The 21,595-nt window shown below is 36.5% G+C and overlaps 1 pseudogene; it reads right to left on the bottom strand.

Annotated features, from left to right (window-relative positions):
- Positions 1-12,953: 12,953 nt before the first annotated feature.
- Positions 12,954-13,833, bottom strand: LOC121163775 (annotated as a pseudogene).
- Between the last annotated feature and the right edge of the window lie 7,762 nt (positions 13,834-21,595).

Here is a 21,595-nt window from a genome sequence, read left to right as displayed (position 1 = left end):
GATACAGAATTTGCAATTACATTCAAATAATGACACTAAACAAATATTTGGCATTCTATCACACACATAAGTCATTGACAACACTCAATTATTTCAGCACTTTTCAATTAGGAAGATTAATTTTAAACACGACATTTAATCCAGGGGGCAAGGACACAGGAAAGTAACATAACTCAATGTATTCTAATACCAGTTCATAATTTTCTATGAAAACTTTCCAGTGTAAACAATTATCATGTAGAAGAAACGGTTTAACCTTTCTTGGAACATAGCAGAACAATTTATTCTGAAATGTAATACATGAGAATTCTTACTAATAATGCATTTGTGTGAGTTATAATACCTGATCCAATCATTAACTTCAGAAAAGTTATGGGAATATATGCCTTTAATTCATATGATGTGACATTTCACCTATCTTATTGTGTTCCTAATTCAAAATACCAATCAAAATGGTTAAATTTATGAGAGCCATTTGCAAATACATAGTAAACATTGCACGTGTAAAGTTTCTGAAATGTTTGTTTAGCTTATATAATATCTTACAGTACCAGAAAGACCTACTGTGTGTTGGTAAAGAACATCTTTCCTTCTTAATTCCAGAATTACTGTCATGATCTCTTTCTCTATTTTCTTATTTTCTAAACTTTCCTGTGTTGTTTTGAACATTCTCCTAGTCTTTCATTTGTTTTAGTCTATGAATAATGTGTACTGTATGTTAGTCCCTTTAATTTCAGTAAAATATATTTAATACTGTTTAACTTATTTGTTATCTTTTCCTTTTTAAAAAATAGCATCCTTTCGCATTACTAAGATTTAAATACAGCTATTCATATTCAATGAATTCTTCATGTCAGTTAGTCTTTCAAAGATTTTGAAGGTTGTAGATTTTTTTGTAGATATATTATGAGTAATAATCTTGAGCCTAAACACACACAACCTTCCTCATAATATGAAAAAGATTTTAATTTCTAACTGGATATGTAATAATTATAGCTATAATACTTACTGAAAACTGCTATGATGTAATCAAGTCATAGTTTAGTTATTGCTCTTTATTAAAAGGTGGAGTAGTAGTGGAAAATGATGTAGTTAAATATAAGTACATAATAAGCAAAACTGTACACTAAGTACTTTGTATATATATATATTTATAAGTTATATATGTGTAAGTATACATATAAAAGTACAGATATAGATATACACAATAAAACAACAGCAAAAATTCCAGTTTGAAAATACGTAAAGCATATGAACAGGCATATGAATAGCTCTCATTCTCTCTGTATATCTGACTTTGCAATAAAAATAAATAAATCTTTAAAAAAAGTATCATGCCATAGAAAACAGTGTCTTAAACATGATTTATCTAACAAGGCATACTTATCAAGCTTGAAAGGCAGAATTTGAATGACTTTACATAAAAGGGTAAATGCAATCTTTTTCAGGCAAAATTGATTGTGTTGTGTATCTTCTTTGGATGTGTATTTAATAGTCTACCACTGGATTTAAAGTCAACAGGTCAAAATGATGTAGAAAAGAATCCGATTTTCTAAAGAGATTTATGTTCTAGATAATGATATCATTCAGTTTCTGAACAAATAATCTAAGCACAATAATTAAGGATTAATCATATGGAACTAAAAAAAAGTCTTAAAAAATCAGTATAATTTGAAAAGACTGTGACACATTCAGATTTTCAAATTCTTCTTTTCTGGTTCTAAATCTGGATAAAGTGTGAAGAATCTTAAAATCTGTCAAACATAATTTGCCCCAATTTACTTGCTGATCTGGTACTGTCATGAAATAGACAGAACATGTGTTGCTTTCTCCTATGTCGTGCTCACTATGTCGTGCTTGTCCTATCTCAAATCTTATAAAATCTAATGTGTGATCAAAATTTAGCCCAATGGTTCCTAATAGGGAGAAAAGAAGTGGTTACATATGTGATTCCCAGTTAACTTGATATTTTGAGTCATTTATTAATCATTATGATTCAGAAAGAACAATGCCCTTGGTACTTATTTTAAATGTTAGACGGTTGTCATTTCAGTGAAATAATTTAATATTTTACTGCTATTCTTGTTTTCTGGTGAAACTATTTTTGCTTTATACTTTGAAATTCTATGAAGAAAATTTGTATAAGATAAATTTGACTTTTGACGATAATTTTCATTCTAGACAAGTATTTCCAGTTGCCAGCAAGAATCAGTAGGTTTGGGCCCGGCGCAGTGGCGCAAGTGGTTAAGGTCCTCACCTTGCACTACCCAGGATCCCATATGGGCGCCGGTTCTAATCCCGGCGGCCCTGCTTCCCATCCAGCTCCCAGCCTGTGGCCTGGGAAAGCAGTGGAGGACAGCCCAAAGCTTTGGGACCCTGCACCCGCGTGGGAGACCCGGAAGAGGCTACTGGCTTCTGATTGGCTTAGCATCAGCCCATGCGGCTCACTTGGGGAGTGAATCATCGGACGGAAGATCTTCCTCTCTGTCTCCCCTCTCTGTATATCTGTCTTTCCAATAAAAAATAATAAAAATAAATCTTTAAAAAAAAAGAATCAGTAGGTTTTTATATCAAAGATTTGAGGAAATACACTATGATGCAATAGAACTTCTTTCTGGAACCTAAGCCCAATTTTATACTTCTTCACCTGCTTCCCCCATGTATTCAATATTTAACCAAAAATAAATGCTATTTGGGGTTCTACATTATCTGCCATCATTTACTTACTGAGTAAGTATGTGGTTTTTCACAATACCCCCATAATCTCTTATAATTATTGCTGATCAATCAAAATGTATAGATTATGTTTTGGCTTGAAGAATTAAAGGAGGATGTTGCAAAATAAAATGTAATATTTCATACCACTAATTTAAAAAGTTACAATGAGATCTACAAAAATAGACACAATGAAAAAAGTATATTTAATGCAAATAAAGGAAAAACTTTAAACAATAATAGGAATATATCTGTTATATACACATAGCTTTGTACATGTAGAAAATTTACAGAAAGAAATGAAAAATTAATTTCTAGTATAACAGCAAAGGGAGTTTTCTGTGGCAATGGGCTACTATTTGACTAAAATTCTGTACACATGGAATGATTAAGCATTTACATTTCAGTAGTATTAGGGAGTATTCATGAAGATAAAGAATCCCATTTCAAAAAACAAAAGAACAGAAACTCCTTTTCCTTTCGAGAACATTGCTTGCATTGGTGAGCAAAGTGAGCAAAACAAATGCAAACAAAGGGAAAAGGAAGGAAAGAAATCAGAAAGACACAGGGTTCATCACAGAGTTCCAGACCTAGATTTCCTTATTTGGTCACAGGCAGCTTCCTACAACTTGCAGAATCATCACAGGCCATGCCTTAAACACGTGGTGAGCAAGAACAAAGCAGAATGAATGTTTCCTGCAGTTAGATAAGGTTTCAGGTAAATGAAAGTTGAAATAACTGAGCCATTCTTTGTGGAGCTTCTTGTCCTCAGTTCACTTACAATGACAACGCTCTACTCAAGTATGACTGGAAGAAGTTACAAAGTGTCAGGACTACACTTATAATGTGTGACCCTTCTCAAGGAGTACACTATTCACTTCAACCATAATTTGTTCATTGAAGGAGTGTGCTAATGGTTGAATGAGATTTGTAGGGAACTTGTATTTGAGTTAGGATGATAATAATTGCCAAAGAATGGTAGGATGTGTCAAGGTAGACACCATGAATTTTTGATACTTCAATATATAAAGTGGAACAGGTAAGGCAAAAATGAGATGAATGGATCCTATAGGTTACTGAATAGACCCAGATCCCAGTAACATAAACATTGCAGAAGTGTGAAGTCACAAATGGTTATTTATCCATTTTGAATTTGACTAGATCCCAATGGATGAAAAATTCACAGGCCATGTTAAGATCTAATGTGACATATATTCTTTGGAAATCCATCTCTTACTCAGTATTGCTTCGAGGACACACTGATAGCATATATCTCTGGAGGTGTTCTCACATCAACAGTGCATTATATAGTCCACACTCGAGTAAAGGCAATGCTTCTTGCAACAATACAACCTGTACTATGGCTGTAGTGGCCATAGCCTATAGTGTCCCCTGGCACTGTGTGGGTGAGTGTAATTCAATGGTTTCATCAAAATGATAGGTTTAGGTACTCCACAGACTGAGTCTAGGCTGGTGGCTGAGCGGGGGACAGCACAAACAACTGGGACTGTGCAGGATGCACACACTCTCATTCTCCTAAAGGCCTGAGGTACAATTCGCCATAGTAGAGCAGTCATAGTTATCCTGGCTGATAATTCCTCCTCAAACTGCAGTCTGTTGTGCCTCACAACACTAGGTAAAGCTTTGTTAATCTGTGATTATATGAGTCCTACATGCAAAGACCAGAATTCTGTGGCTGCATGACACTGTGTGGTCAGCAGCTGGGTATCTGGGCACAGAAAGAACTGCACAGATCTTCTGCATGGTACATATGCTGGACATGAATGGGAGGTATATTTATGATGAGTAACCTCAGCACTGACCACCTTGAAATAAAGGTGAAGCTGTGATTCCACTGAGAGTGTAATTACCAGGTAATCATTGTCTCCTCCAAGCTTACAAAGGAAGATGTCCTTCACACCCACGCCAGGTGTCATCCTGCACTCACTCCAACCACACAGATTACACTGCCTATACCCACTGCACTGCCCTGATACACAAAGGAAGAGCAGTTGCTCCATCCAGCTACAAAAGCATAGCTCAAAGATAAACATCAGAAAAGAAACACAAGTGCTGCAAGAAGTGTCTGAAAATAGAAACAAATGCACAAGATACACAAACAAGGAAGGCATTATGGCATCCCACAGCAATCCAACAACTCTTCAGTGTTGGAGAGACTGGTGAAATACCTAAAATGAATGAAAAAAAAAAAAAAACACATTGCAGAATTACTCAAAAGTACGCAGAAAAAAATTATTGAAATTACAAAATGATATACAATATGGATGAAACAGTTTGTAAAGTGGATGAGAATGAAGAGAATTCAAATGGAAATATTATAAATGATTAGTTCAATATGCCAAAGAGAAAATACACTGGAAACCCTCCACAACAGGGTTGGGGAAGCAGTGCAAAAAATATCAGAGATAGAACACAAAATCTGGAAATTATCCCTGTCTAACAGAAAACAAGTTGAAAAAATTGCAAAACTCAGAGAAGTTTTCAAATTACAAGACGTATCAAGTGACAAAACAGATGTGTCTTGTGAATTGCTGAAGGTATGGAAAGAGAGACTGGGTCGGTTGGAGGACTATTCAATGAAATAATAGCAGAAAACATGCTTAATACTGACTCTTAAGACAGTGACTATGAAGTGAACTGAAGGTATGACATTGTAAAAATGTATAAATAAACACATAAAAAGCATGATATAGTATCAAAAAAACAAAAAGCGAAGTTGTTGAAATTTCTAAGAAAAGTCCTTTGTCCTATAAATGTGAAAAACTATTAAAAATTTCTTCAGATATTACAATGAATGAATAAATAAATAAAAAGAAAGAGGGTGAGGTAGGAACATGGGCAGGAGGGAAGGTGTGGAGGAAGTATCATTAGGTTCCTAAAAGTGACTAGGGAAATACGTGTAAAATTTTTCACTTTCTATGAATAAAATAACCTTTAAAAAGAGGCAATTTATTCTGCTCTAGCATCAAAATAACAAGTGATTTATTTTTTTTAAAGACTTATTTTTATTATTTTTATTGGAAAGGCGGATATACAGAGAGGAGAGAGAGAGAGGAAGATCTTCCGTCCGATGATTCACTCCCCAAGTGAGTGCAACGGGCCGATACTATGCCGATCTGAAGCCAGGAGCCTCTTCCGGGTCTCCCACGTGGGTGCAGGGTCCCAAAGCTTTGGGCCATCCTTGACTGCTTTCCCAGGTCACAGGCAGAGAGCTAGCTGAAAGGGAAGCGGGGCTGCTGGGATAGAACCAGCACCCATATGGGATCCCGGGCGTGCAAGGTGAGGACCTTAACCACTGTGCCACCGCGTCAGGCCCAACAAGTGATTTATAAAGTGATCACACAACTTTATGAAACTTTACCACTAAATAAATCTCTACCCTCAAATCATTTTAATTTTGTTCTATGTTGTGCATGCTTAAAATTGTGGAAATTAAAATTAGAAATAATGTATTCATTTACCTGATGTCAATATCATATAAAAAGGAAATATACTCTCAATAAGTTCGTATACTATGGTAGAAGACAAATTCCCAAATGTACATAATTAAACTGATCTTCATAACTCATTCGAAATGTATTTTTCTTTTCTTAAAAACTAGAGAACAGGAGTAAGTACAATAAAGCTCATCAGCATTCTGAGAAACAAGCAAATTCAAGCTTTCTTATTAAGCTGTCTATAAGAAACAGGAGCCGTCATATGCCATCTTGACTAGGAAATCAGTGCAGGAAAGGCGTATTCCACACTAACAAATTATCTTCAAATTTGTATTTCTGTGCAGTTAGATTAGCTTAATGGTACAAGTTGATTGATTGGATTCAGATGACTGCTATACAGGCTTGCCTGTTTCATGCATTTCTTGTTAAGAGGAGTCTAAGTAATCCTACTCTTCTTTGCACCCTGTATTTTCCTCCTCTGAGTACTTCAGTCTGAGTGTAGTGTTCATTCGTAATCACAGAATGTCACTGAACACACTGATGGGGCCCATTGTCATGTGGAGTGCCTTATATTGTTCTCTGAGGGCAAGATCTCGTAAATAAAAAGAAATATTTCTTTTTCAGACTGCTGCTAACCTACAATTCCACATGGATCACTAAAGAGATGTTATTGGCAGACAAGAAATCTGTTTGCGCTAAATCAACAAAATGGATTATGAATGCCAACTATCCATGATATAAATTTGTCCATTAGGATGGGCCTGAAATAAGCTTGCAAAAATCATTAGAGCCATGAGAATCCCATTCAGCTTGCATAAAGTGCATTAATCCCAGATGCATTTGTTTAATAAAAGGAATTATATGTATGATACTTCCATGAGTTTCATTTATCATTGTATATATTCTTCTGTTTCTCCAATGATTTAAACCTTAAAAGTCATTCCTGGCTTTGACTTATAAAATGGGTAGACTAGATCTAGTTTGTTGATCACCACTTAACAATACCTGTATTAGTGGATTGGCCCCAAGGTTGCAAGCTTTTATTTTGCAAAAAGAGGAAATCATAGTTTAACATACTTGACTTTGATATTTGGTAAGAGCATTTATGTATTCCATTATGTAGTTATTTTTTAAGGTTTATATTTATTTTTATTGGAAACTCAGTTATACAGAGAGGAGAACAGACATAGAGAAAGATCTTCCATTCATTGATTCACTCCCCAAGCAGCCTCAATGGCCGCAGCCAAGATGAACCAAAGCCAGGAGCCAGAAGCCTCCTCCAGTTCACCAACGTGTATTCAGGGTCTCAAGGTTTTGGGCCATTCTCAAATGTTTTCACAGGCCACATGCGGCAGCTGGGTGAGAAGCAGGGCCGACGCAACTAGGACTGGCGCCCGTACAGGATTGCGGGGCGTTCAAGGTGAGGACTTCAGCCACTAGGCTACCATGCTGGGCCCAGAACATATTTTGTTACAAAAACTTGCATGCTTATATTTTTCATGTGTTAATAAAAATCACTACTTTGTCATAAAATGTAACCAGACATACCTCATAGACAGAATGAAAGCAAAGGAAGATCTACCATGCCTTTGTTCATTTCAAAGAAAAGAAGGATAGTGATATTTCCATCTGCTTATTCACTCCTCTTCTGAATTTCCAGACCTGAGCAGGCTGATGTCAGGAGCCAGGAAACCATCCTAGTAAACCACATGATTTGGCATTATCCTACGAACCCAGATGATCTTCTGTTGTCTTAGTGATAACAAAAGATGGATCTGCAATGAAAAAGCTGGATTCAAACTGGCCAAGTGGTATGGGATGCCAGCATTATAAGTGTTGGCATCTCTACATTGTTATTTTTGAAAAGAGAAAACAATACATTACAACTAGAGATAAATAAAGGTAAGATCTTGAAGATGTTGCAACTTCAGTGAAGAGAACAACGCAGATACATAAATACAGAGGGATATATGGAGGACAGGACGCTGTTATATTAGTGGCAAGATAGATTTTTTTAAAGGATTGATGGAATTATCTGAGTATACGGAGAAGAAAGCCCTCCCATGTAAGAAAGCTGAAATGTGAAGAAGTAAATTAGGTCAATAATAATTCAAAGAGGCAATCATAGAATACGGAATAAATGCTGAAAATCTCTGAAAATTCACAAGCATTATACTACTAGTCAAAATTTGATTCAAACTGTAAAGAACAAAAGACATTTTTTAAATATGCAGATATTGGGCGCAGCGTGGTGGCCTAGTGGTTAAGGTCCTTCATTGCATGTGCTGGGATCCTACTACTAAAAGACAAAATATAGGAGTTATGAGAGTTCCAGAAGGTGCAGAAAGAGAAACTGTATTTGAAGATATATTCAATGAAATAATAAATGAAAACTTTCTCAGTATGAAGAAACAACTGGGAGGGGCACAGAACACCTAACAGGATTGACCAAGAATAGCACTTACTGAAACCAAAGGCAAACATGGAGAACATTCCAGTAAATTGACAGCAGAAGACTGGCTGAAAGAAGGAACTAGTCATTGCTAAAATGACAGGACCAAATTACTACCTGTCTATATTAGACCTGAATGTATATGGATTAAACCCATCAATCAAATGCCAAAGTTTAGTAAACTGCATTAAAAAAAAAATCTATCTGTTGCCTACAGGAGACATATCTCACAAAGATAAGCAGAAACCAAAAGTGAAAGGATGGAAAAATATATTCCAGCCTAATGGAAAGGAAAAACGAGTTGAAATATCCATCCTAAGGAACTGTATCATGGAAAGCAGAAGGAGGAGAAGGAGAAAACGGAGGAGAAAGAGAAAAAATGTTATTAAAACAATTATGAAATGTCACAAAAATTGAATATATTATGGTGCTTTCAGCATTTATCATTAGCATTATCATTATTATGAACATATTTTTAAATTTTACTTGAAAGGCAGATCTACAGAGAGGAGATATGGAATCCAAGAACTTGGAATCTCCATTCTGTATCTTCTATGTGGTGACAAGGATCCGACTGCTAGAATTATCAAATGCTGCCTGCAAAAAACATGACCAGGAAACTGGAGCAAAGTATAGCCAGAGAAAGGATTACTACCTGTCCATATTTGATATGTGGATGCTCCATGTGGTGGATTAACCTGTACAAGTATTTTAGACCCTTAATGCATTGCAATCCCTTTAATCATAGTAAGGCATGTGTTCTACAACATATCTTTAAATGCATTTTGAGACACAGCAAATACTTTGAAAGAGGCAAATTAGCTTATAGCATACTCTTTTCATTGTTGCTAATGAAAATGCAGAAATTTTAAAATGCTAAGGCTAAATAATCAACATTAAATTATACATATTGAATTTACAATGTGTAATTGGCCATTAAATAAAATTCTCTGCTATTTTATACAAAGTTTCATAGCCCATCTGCATGAAAGTTATAAATTGTGTAAGTAAGTTAAACACTTTCTAGTTCCCGACTTAATATAACTATTTTTTTTCTGAGAGTGTGGAAAATAATTTTCAAGAACAACAATTTAAATAAGTGCCACCCACATATTTATCAAGAACATATTCAGGGACCACTATTTGTGTTACACAATGTTAGGCTGTGTGTACCTACCAGTCACAATTGCACTGTATGTACCTATGAAGCTTTTACGTTACTGTAACAATGCATAATTATTGCAGGAGTTTGTGGTTCTAAACATTTGGGTTCATAAGTCAAGACAATGAAGAGTGAAGAACATGAACAAGGAAGAGTAAGCAGAGAAACAAAGTATGTTGAAGCAAGACCAAGTTTCCATATAAGGGAGATGAACCACAAAAGGTTTTCTATTAGGTGAGGTTGACTAGGAGGCTACAGCCTTTAGGTTATAAGGAACCTTATTTAAAGTTTCATAAAAGTGTGATTTAGCAAATAATGAATGATCTCCTTGTGGATAGGGAGTTTGTCTCTAGAACTGGATAGGGAAATCCTTGTCCTGTTTATGGATCCTCTTTCTGGATTTTGAACACTGGAGTTACTTTTTCTGGTGTTTGACTCTGCCCATGAACGTTGAGTATCGAAGGCCATTTATCTCTTGGTTGTTTACCTCACACCTCCTGTGTCTCTTGTCATTATCGATGTCCTTTCTGAACAGGTAACTCTAATGGTGACTGCTTTAGCTGATTCTTGCTGGTGTCAGAGACAAAAGGAAGATCTCTCTCAGAATGGTCTAGGAGTTGTTGTTAGAAGATAAAATTTTCCCATAGGAAAGGATGGGGAGCAATTGCACTTTGGCTACACGTAGACAGGGGAAAATGAATAAATTAGTTAATTATGAGAGGAGCAAACAGCAGAAATATGAAAATGATGGTAAGTCTTCTTAAAAAATAGGGCACCCAATAAAGAAAAGACAATATAGGGTCTAGGAAATATTTTTTTTTTCCTTGTTGAAATTATGTACCCAGGTGGCTTGGTTATAGATCTCTCCAATGCCAGTTTTAACTTATCCTGAGTTTTTGATATAAGTGCAATAGCTTTTATCAATTATAGTACAAATGATGACAATTCCATTTGTTGATAGCCTAATATGAAGTGTCTATGACACTCCTTGGGAAAAAGTTCAGCGGGCAAGGTCACCCAGTGAGAACATCTCCAGTAATTTGAAAAGTTCATTCTAGTTATGGGGCCAGAACTGTAATAATCATGACATGCAATTCATCCTGAGTGGGAAAGTGGAAACAACTGCAACTGATCCTACCTTTAGGATTGGTGCTACGTGGTGGCATTTTCTAAAATGAATGTCTCTTTGGAACAACATCCTCAAGTGTAATCTATTGCCAGAGAATTATCTAGTTGAGAAAAATTAAGTTGTCCACGAGAGTCTGCAATCTTGACAATTTTCTTTTGGTGTCTTTTACATTGGACATAAGATATGTGAAAATTCTTGAATTTCACATTTGAACTTATATGAGCAGTTTTGAATTACAAAGTAGTAGTAGGGGGAGGAGCAAGATGGCCATGTAGGGTGGGAAGGTGCAACCCTGAGTGGAAAGAGGATTGTGGGAGAAAAGTGGGTGCTGTGCAGAGCTGGAGAAGGAAAATTGTTACATTAGATGAATGGGGAATGCAGGAGAGCTCTGGAAGGGAGGTGGAGCTCCATGGATGAGGAAAAGTTGCTAAAAATCCATGAGGTTGCAGTGTACAGATCAAGAGGAGGGTGAGCGAATTGGAGCTACAGAAAGATAGCCAAATCTATGGACAAGTCTTACATGTTTGGAGCCAACAAAAAGGGAAACTAGGCTGGGTATCCTCCCAGACAGGAAGCACATGGCAAAAAGCTACAGGAGCAAAGAGGTGTCTCTGACATCTGTGAAGAGAGGCAAAACTTCAAGTAATTCCATGGGCTGCTAAACATCCTGAGATCAAGCCAGCCACTTTGTTGGGGAGTGACCTAGCAGAAGTTAGGACCCAGGAGGCAAAAGAGGAGTCTACTCTGGGCCCAGGAGGTCTACATCCAAAACCCTTGAGAAATACCAGGACGACCTGAGAGAGGGACTCAGGAGCCTAGAGGGGCAGAGATTGAATCTGGATTAGCTACACAGATCCCGCCATGTAAGTTACAAGTAAAAGCCATATGCAATTACTAGGCAGATATTAGGATCCTAATGCAGAAATTCCAACACCTGGAGTGCAAGCAAAGTGGGAGGGGAGAAGTGAAGTCCACCTTGGTAAAGACAAGTAGTTCAAGCAAGAGTAGACCCAATGCAGCATCAGCAGTCCAAATGGGCATGGGCAGTTGAGTGGGCACAGCTAAGGCCTGCACACACATGGGGTCTGGGCTCTCTGGGGCGGACTCAGAGAGTGGTGAGCATGGGCTCATTAATGAGAAGTCTAGAAGAGCAAAGCTGCTGATCTGTGTGTGGCTTCATAGAGCCTTGGGCCATGAGTAGGCTGTGTCAGGGTGAAGCACAAGTAAACAAGCATGAAGCTCTCTGGCTTCATCACCACTCTGGCATCTGCCTCAATACCTGTCCCAATATCCACAATATCAGGTGATCAGCAGCCCTACAATACAGCCAGCATCCTTAATGAAAGTGCCAGGTACACGGCAGGGTGTCTTTGTCCTTGGGTAGTGATATACGAAGGCACATGTGCTTTCAAGTTAAAGAATGTCACCCACAGAAAAAGAAAAGGGGGACATCCCCTTGCTACTATTTTGTAGAAGTGTCTCAATTCTTCTGGAGAAGACTCAGGGTAAACTAGGCATGATTCATTTGTCTCCAAGAGCAAGTTACCCAATGTCCAAATAGGTCAGAGTAAGAAAAGATCCAGGGTTAATGATACCTGTTAAAATCCTAGTGTTAGCTTCCCTTGCCCCAAGTGCTGCTGAAAGTGAGAGAAAAGTTAGACAGACCAAAGAATGGATATGATCCTGGAGTGTCCAGGGCTGAGAGAGGCAGTCAGGGCAGTACTGACTGTGGTGGCTGAGGGCAGGATCAAACCATGGGAGTCCAAGGTTAAAGTTTGCTCTCAGTAAGCAGATCAAGTGCCCAGATATCCCCCTAGAATGAGAATAAGTAGGGAACTGGGTACAGAACAGGAAAAGTAAATCTACCCACAAACCTGAAAGCAATACAATGTAAAGACAGAGCCTACCTGAGAAGAAAATATATAGATCAAGAACCAAATCAAACCAAAACAAAATGTGCATGGGTAACCAAAGAAAGCCAGCATGAATGAGAAAATCAGTGTTTTCCTCAAAGATAATCAAAACACCATCTCAATACTAAAGAGACAGGATGAAGATACTGTGGATATCCCGGTTCATCTGATTGGACTCTCCTTTGCTCTGAAGTTCTTCTGAAGTTAATCTTACAGCCAGATACTTGGACAAGTGTTCCAAGGTGACACTGCCTGAAGTTTTTATGTGTCTTGTCTATGCACTGTTATCTTTTTTCATAAGCGTGGGATGAGGCCTGAATACTAATTAATTTCACTAACCCCATCCATCATGGGATCAATAGCCCTGAATGCATTCTTAGTGTTGAGCTCAAGCCCAGAATCATCCAACGTTTTGGTCCATTTGTTGTTAGGGCCAGTTTCCTGATTGCTGTGGGTGGAGGAAGCATTACTAAAGTGAGGACTGTCACCATTATCTTATGCTCCACTACCATTTTCGATCTGCTGCTTCTTGCCTCACTGCCATGAATCTTGAGGCCCTCCTCAATGCTGTGACTCAGTGCTTGCTGACCCTGGTTAGGGCTTGCTCCTGTTGAGCTTCATACTCATCACAACTTGGATAAATGTTACTTATAAGTAACCAGCTTATAAGCTGGTCCAAGATGGGGTCTAGCCATAGGAGTCTTTTGGAAATATTTTTGTTTCTTTTTTTTTTTTTTTAGGCCATGGCTTGTTGCCGTTGCTGAGGGCTGTGATGATGCAGTCCACGAGCAGAAATGGTGCAGGCACTCCCTGCTGGTCATGGTGTTCTTCAATATGCCCAACCAGATTGAGCACATGACCTTACTGTGCAGACTTCTGGGTGAAATCACAATTTCCAAGCCTTCTGATACTGTATCCTGAAATGTTCACTGCAGCTCATATAGACTGAATTACCATGTTTTGCTTGATGGCTGGGTTCCATTTGTCTGCTTGGCCTGTGACATTGTGGCGCCTGCCCCTTTCCGGGCAGGTTACAACTGCAGCAAGATATTGTCCCAGCTGCCATGGCTGCCGGTGCCAAACTCAGTATCAGGGTCAGATCACAGTTCAAAGTCACTTCTGACAATTCAGAGGAGACCCCTCAAGCCATAAGAGAATGGAGTAATATATTTCATATTCTAACACAAAATCATAACAAATAACTGTCAACCCAGAATAATATAACCAGCAAAGCTTTTGTCTGTATTTGAAAATGAAATAAAACACTTCCAAAGCATTCAAAAGCTAGAAGCCTTCACTTCTCATGGATGAGCCCTACAAACATTATTCAAAAATATGCTGCAGAAAGAAAGGAAAATACAAAGCCAGCTACACCCAATGATGGCAATGGTGAGAAATATTCAATAAGACAACAAAAGAAACCTAAATCAAACAATGAGAAACCCAATGCTAAAGTGGCAGGAGCAAATCACTACCTGCCAATATTAAATCTGAATGCAAAAGGCTTGAGCTTATCAATCAACACATAGATCAGTAGACCAATCTGTTGGTTGCTTACAAGAAATTTCTTGCCAGCAAAGATACAACAGAAACTAGAAATACAAAGGTATAAACTCCCAGTGCTTCACTTCCCATCCAGCTCCCTGCTTGTGCCCTAGAAAAGCAGCAGTGGATGGCCCGAAGTCTTGGGACCCTGCACCTGCGTGGCAGAACTGAAAGACGATGCTGGATTTTGGCTTCAGGTCAGCTCATCTCTGGTCACTGCAACCACTTGGGAAGTGAACCAGTGGAGTGGAAGATTTCTCTATATATCTCCTCTTTGCAAACCTGGCTTTCCAACACACACACACACACACACACACACACATCACTAAAAATAATAGAATTTTAAAATTTGTAACAAAACAGTCACAACTAAAGACCATTATGTTCACCGAAATAAACCAATTCCAAATGCAAAAATGTATGTTATCTCTGATATAAAGCGACCTTCATAAAAATATAAAACAAAAAGATAAACAGGTAACAAACAAGTACACACTTATAGTCTCTTAAATGAATGGTGTAATGAAAACCAGAGTACTTGGAAACAAAGAACTGCAATATGCATTTCCATCCCTGTATAAAAGAAGGACCCCCAATGAAACAAATAAATACACCTTGACAACTAGTTAGTAGATTCCCTTCTATTCCCTATACCTACAAATCAGTCCAGGTCTCCTACCTAGGTAGTAGGGACCCATCTACTTTGCCATCAACTGCTCCTGGAGTGCACTTTAGCAAGGATTTGCAATCAAGAGTGAAGCCATAATTGAAATGGAGGCACACTGATAGGAGGTACAAATATCCCAAGTAGCATTATAATCACTGCAAATTACTCAGCCCAGCAGCCTTTCTTGACTAGATGAATTGCTTAAAGTCTATGCTATACATTTTTTACAACCTAGAAAAGTTATTTTTGTTGTGCAGTCACCAAAAGAATGCACTGATTAATCAAAACAAATTCTGAAGTGCATACTATATCAATTAATATATGTATATATTTACAGAAAAATGAAATGACATAGATTAAGCGCTGTAACACTGCTCTTTTATATAGAATGGGCAATTTTCTTGTATATTTATCTATTAAAATGTTTACGGTTAATCTCAAAACTAAATTTTTTAAACATTATTTCAAACATTATTATTTAGATTTAATGAAAATATTGTTCCAAATAGAACTGGCCATCAAGGTGTTAATGTTTGTAGAAGGTAGTCCATAAAACATCCTAACTATTAGAGTGAGTGCTGTGGTGCAATGAGTTAAGATGCTATCCGTGGTATTAGCACCCCATACGGATGTTGGTTCTTGTCTCTGCTGTTCTGGTTTTAGTCCAGCTGCCTACTCTCTCACCTGGGAAGACAGCACAACATGACTACCTGCCACCCACAAGGGACACGGGCATAAAGTTCCAAATTCTTGATTTTACCTTGGTCCAGCCCCAGTCATTTTGGCCATTTGGGGGTAACCAGCAGATTAAAAAGTCTCTCCCTCTGTCTCTGTCTCTCTTTCTCATTTTCTACCCTCCTTCTATCTCTCTGAAACTGCCTTTCAAATAAATGAAATACATAATGAGGAAGAAAATCAACATTTTAATTAGATCTATTTTAGTCAACTAATTTAATCCACAAATTTTTCAGGTCTGGTCTTCTGCCATCAATGTAAATCAGTCTCTATCCTTGCATCTGTATCCACATTTAGAGCTTATTCTTCATACAGTTAGTTATTCTAAACTTGGAATTCTGGTTATGCTGAAATCCTTATCTTGTATTGAAAATCCAATCCATAATTTTGTCCTAAATTCCTCTGCTGACTTTAACCCAAACAACTCTCCTTATTGAAATATTTTCATGAATATTGGTTGCAGCATTACTCTGTATTTATTTTGAGTCCACTATGATCTGGGTCCTTTCGCTCTTGATATCCCTTCTTGTTGAGATGTTTGTCCTCTGCGTTGGCCACTACATTTATTTAAATCACAGTGTGGTGCTACCTCCTCAGAGATGACTACCCTGGCAAATCTGCATGTTAACTGTTAACTTCTTCCACTCCATATCCCCTCAGCATGCTTTCCATTTTCATATTTTTAAAAGTATTTATCTGTTTTTATTGGAAAGGCAAATATCCCGAGAAGGAGATACAGATCTCCCATCAGCTGGTTCACTCTCTCAAGTGGCCTCAACAACTGGCTCTGAGCCAATCAGATCCAAAGAGCTAGGAACTTCTTCCAGGTCTTTCACATTTGCAGGGTCTCAAGGCCTTGGTCCATGCTTGACTGCTTTTCCGGGCCACAAACAGAGAGTTAGATGAGCAGTAGAGCAGCTGAAAGAGGAACTGACACCTATATGGGATCTTGGCACAGGCAATGTGGGCATTGAGTCAACAGGCTATCATACCATGTCCCTTTTCATATGTTTTAACAGCTAAAATGTTGTGTGCAAATGATTACATTTCTGTGTATGTTGCATTGCTCCCTATCTGAACGGAAACCAAAATTTGATAACTTGATCCAATTTGATAACTTTATCAAACAAATCCCAATCAATTCACAAAGGCTACACCTTTAAACACCGTTGACAAATTAATTTCCACTAGAGTCTTGAAATTTCAAGAGCTAAAACCTTGGTATTTTCTTTTTTTTTTTTAAGATTTATTTTCTTTTTATTGGAAAGGCAGATATACAGAGAGGAGAAGAGACAGAGAGGAAGATCTTCCATCCGATGATTCACTCCCCAAGTGAGAGCAACGGCCCATGCTGTGCTGGTCCTAAGCCAGGAGCCTCTTCCGGGTCTTTCACGTGGGTGCAGGGTCCCAAAGCTTTGGGCTGTCCTCGACTGCTTTCCTGGGCCACAGGCAGAGAGCTGGATGGGAAGCGGGGCTGCCAGGCTTAGAACCGGTGCCCATATGGGACCCAGGGCGTGCAAGGCGAGGACCTTAACCACTGCGCCACCACGCAGGGCCCTAAAACCTTGGTATTTTCATGTAAATGTTATCTAACACAGATCTCATCTGTCTGGTTCACTGTTGACTATCAATCCTAGAGAGTCAGGATTCCTAATGAGCATCTCAGTAACCTGTGAAAATGTCTATACAAAAAGAACTGAACACGAGTTGATCAAATATGAACTGTCCAAAGTTCCAAAGAAATATTTCTCTAGATGTACATTTTTCTCTATATTCAAAAATTTATACTCTTTATCTCCCATATCCATCTTACCTCTACAGACAGATTTCTTTATTCAACGATGAATACAATTTGGGGGGTGTTTCTGATGTTTTTAATTTTCCATGTGCATAATTACAATGATTCACTTCAGAAACGCTGCATGGGATAATTATTTTTTTATATGAAAGAAATCTTGTGCATAATTTTCTTTTAGCAATTCATTTTAGCATTTCAGTCAGATAACCAGTGTCCATACATATTCAACTAATTTTGAATTATAATTTGCAGTAAAGATTTCAAAGTTCATAAAGTATTTATGATTGTGAACCCTAGGAATATTGAGTTAATAGTTTTGAAGATTAAATATCATGTGTGTTGACTGTCATTTCATAATTATGTATATTCATGCATAGCATATTCATGGCATCTAATGCTGAATTTTAATGAATAATTAGAAACATGGGTTCACATAAGGTAATTAAAGATGCATGGCTCTGTTGGACTATTATGAAAGGCAGCAATTGTCCAGTCATAATTGTACATATTTTCAGGATTTAATACACTTACACATATTTAACTAGAATATTGTGCTAAATTTATTACAAAGAAATGTAAACAGCATTGCATTAAATACAAAATACTTCTGTGACAAAATATTTCTGTACATAAAATCTACATCATAATTATACATGCTGAATAGAACAGCAAAATTCACTTCCCTCCACTAATCATTTCATGTGAAGCAGAACTAACATATTGATAAGTGATTGGTGGAGAAATTTTCCAAATACAAGAAAACAAAACAAAACCAAAAAGATCTCTTAATCGATTTATATCCTTTCAGTTTATATATTAATAAGTAGTCTCTAAAGAGAGGTTAGTGAGGTCTTCAAATAATGAGGAATAAATTCCTTATAAAAACAATGTTGTGAATTAACAGAGTGGATCACAAATGTCAATATTTGATTCACTAGAAATTATAGAAAAAATGCAGTTGGTTTAAAATGATTGTATAGCTACAAGACAACATAATGAGAAATTGATATATTTAATAATATAGGCATAGTATAAAACACATGATAATACTCAAATATATTAAAAAGGAATGTTAAATAAGAAACAAGATTAAAGTAAACCAAATTAATTAGAAGGAATTTCTTTACTGTGTATTTTTTATAAAACGATTTTGCTTATAAATTGAAGATTGAGAGAGAGAGGATGTGCTACAACCAAGTAATTCTCACCTAGTTGCTTTCATTGGTTGAGGCTAAGTCAGTCTAAACTGGCAACTAGAAACTTAACCTAGCTCTTCCACATAGTTTTCAGCAGGATATCAATAATCACTTGATACATCACTCTTGGCTTGCAGATTTTACGTTTCCAGGAACCTGGAACCAGGACTCAGAGCTGACAATTCCCAGACACTCATACAGGAAAAGAATATCTCAACTGGCATCTTAACTAACAGACCAGAAGGACTTCTGAGCTTATAAAATGTCTTTCTCCACGATTTATGTTCTTCAAGTTCTACCCTTTAGTTAACTGCTATTATTTCCTCGGTAAACTCTATGATTTGCTTTCTTAAAATGTATTACTATGATCTTACCTATTATTGATCCTAAGTAAAATCATTTTGGCCTCAGGCTAAATCTCCCACTTAGCTAAAAATCCCTTGTAATTGTGTCTTATTTCCATTCTTCACTTTGTTTTGTTTTTATCAACACATAAAAAAAAAACATTTTAAAACTGCAATTACAAATATAGCTATGAGGTTGGTCCCTCATAAGCTTCAATTTTTTCTGCAACAATCAAGATTAGTATATTTCAAGATTTTCACTTATCTAGTATTTTAAATCAATGACTTTATGACCTATAATTTCTATCCAAATCCACCCAATAGTATCAACTAAGAGTTTACCTTTACAGGCAAACATAGCTTTTTCCCAAAGATTCACTCTTAGGTGGTCATTTCTTAATTTTCCAAGCAATTTGATAAAAGGAACAAATATTATATGATCATACTAACTTATGAACATTTTTATGTATTGGACAATCTTGGACAATTTTTATACAGCAATAGAAGTATGGTGGATAAGATTTTAAATTACCCATTTGAAAAAGATAACAGACTTCCACAGCAAAAAATCTTCCTAGTATATTTAATAAAATATTACACAAAGCACAGTTGGCAGAATTTTTCCTGAAATAAGGGCATAATTTCTAAATGCTAGCAATAAATAATTTAGTAGTTAACAAATGCTTCAAGAATTATAATACACCTGAAATACAACATGCTGTCTATAAATGTTTTATTTAATTAATGTCACATAAGAAGCAATGCAAATAAGTAGGCAATGCAAATAAGTAGGAAAACAATGTATTTTTAAAACTACCAGAATTAATGAAGTGGAGATGAATAAAAGAAAAACATGACTGGGAGATAAATAAACAAAAAAAATTATCCAGAGAATAAAGGGAATTGAGAAGCAACTGCAGAGACTATGCTTTATTGAATTAAGTATCACAAAAATAACTGTAATGATATGTTACAAAAATGACAATTTAATATAATACCAGATTTTACAAATGAAAATCAAGAAATCCTCAGATGCTTAGCTTCTATGTCAAATCACCTAGATATCAAGTTATTTTTTCATGACATTAAATAAAGACAAAATGTAATGTCTTATTAATAGACTCAATTAGCCAGTACAAAGATGAATGACATGCAGAACAGCCATAACATACAAATATTCTTGTGCAGAGAAATGAAAGTCATGTGATAATCTAGAAATTAGGACTTGACTAGAATATTTAGGTAAATATCATGTGCCTATGTTGGCATTCTATTCCAGTTCTCACCCAATTTCCTGCAACTGCATGTTCTCATAAACAGCTTCTCTTTCTGCACCTTCTGGAACTCTCATAACTCTTATATTTTGCATTTTAATAGTGTCTCATAATTTTTGAATACCTTTTATTTTTAGTTTGACACAGTGCTTTTTCCAGCTTTTTGATTGTTCCACCATTGTGGCAAGAAATATCTTCCAAGTTTAAGATTCTTTATTTTGCCTCACCCATTGTTACAGAAAGTTTTCAGTAAATATTAATCTGTTCTATTATGTCATTTCTGTGTATCCAGACCCCATGCTGGATATCAAGTTGTGTTTCAGTTGCATCTATCTCCCCAGTATCCTCTGATCTGTAAGTTTCCCCAGTATGTGTTTTCCAAAAGCTTGAACATTTGGAACAGTGCTCGTCAAGTATTTTGCAAAATAGCTCCCATATGGGCCTTATCTGATATTTTCCTCATCTTTGAACTAAAGCTTTTAGATTTTGAAGAAAAATAACACAGAAATTAAATGCCCTTCTCTTCACAGTGTCTCGGGTATGTGATACCCATTTGACATTAGCAGTGAAGTTAAATTTGATCATTTGATTAAAGTTTTATAATTATAAAATTATTATTTATATAATTATAAAATTACTGATTATTTTCTCACTTAGATTTCTTTTTTTTTAAAGTATTATCTAAGTTCATTTCACACAGGACTGTTGAGGAACAGAAACTAAGCCCTTTATAAGAGTGACGTAATTTTTAATATTCGGAAATCTCCTTACTGGAAGACTTGTGATCACAATTTACCATTCATTATTCATTTTTTTCAGTATGTGAAGTACAAATACAAAGGCATTTTAGAATTTACACCTATACTCATACTTCAAAAAATATGCTTATCAGATGAAATATCATTTTTACACACCATGTTCCATTTGTTGTGACTGTTTCCAATCAAAGCATTATCTCCCACCAACATTAATTTCAGCTTCCTTTTAACTCCACTCTTCTCAATAAGGATTTTAGTGTGCATTTATAATAGAGTTACATTCACTTTCATCCTGTGTTCTATCTAAGATCTGCTAACAGCTTGGTCTCTGTCTTTCATCTTATTTCATCTTTTTGTGGAAATTCATGTAAGCTTCATTAAAATTGATCTTTTTGGATGGTTGCAACTGCAGGTTTTGACAGTTACATGGAGTGGTCTATCTACCATTC

Source organism: Ochotona curzoniae, unplaced genomic scaffold, assembly GCF_017591425.1.
Source record: "Ochotona curzoniae isolate NIBS_2020 unplaced genomic scaffold, NIBS_Ocur_1.0 contig_64, whole genome shotgun sequence".
Lineage (NCBI taxonomy): Eukaryota > Metazoa > Chordata > Mammalia > Lagomorpha > Ochotonidae > Ochotona > Ochotona curzoniae.
The sequence above is the reverse complement of the archived record's forward strand: the minus strand, read 5'-3'. Positions and strand labels throughout refer to the sequence as shown.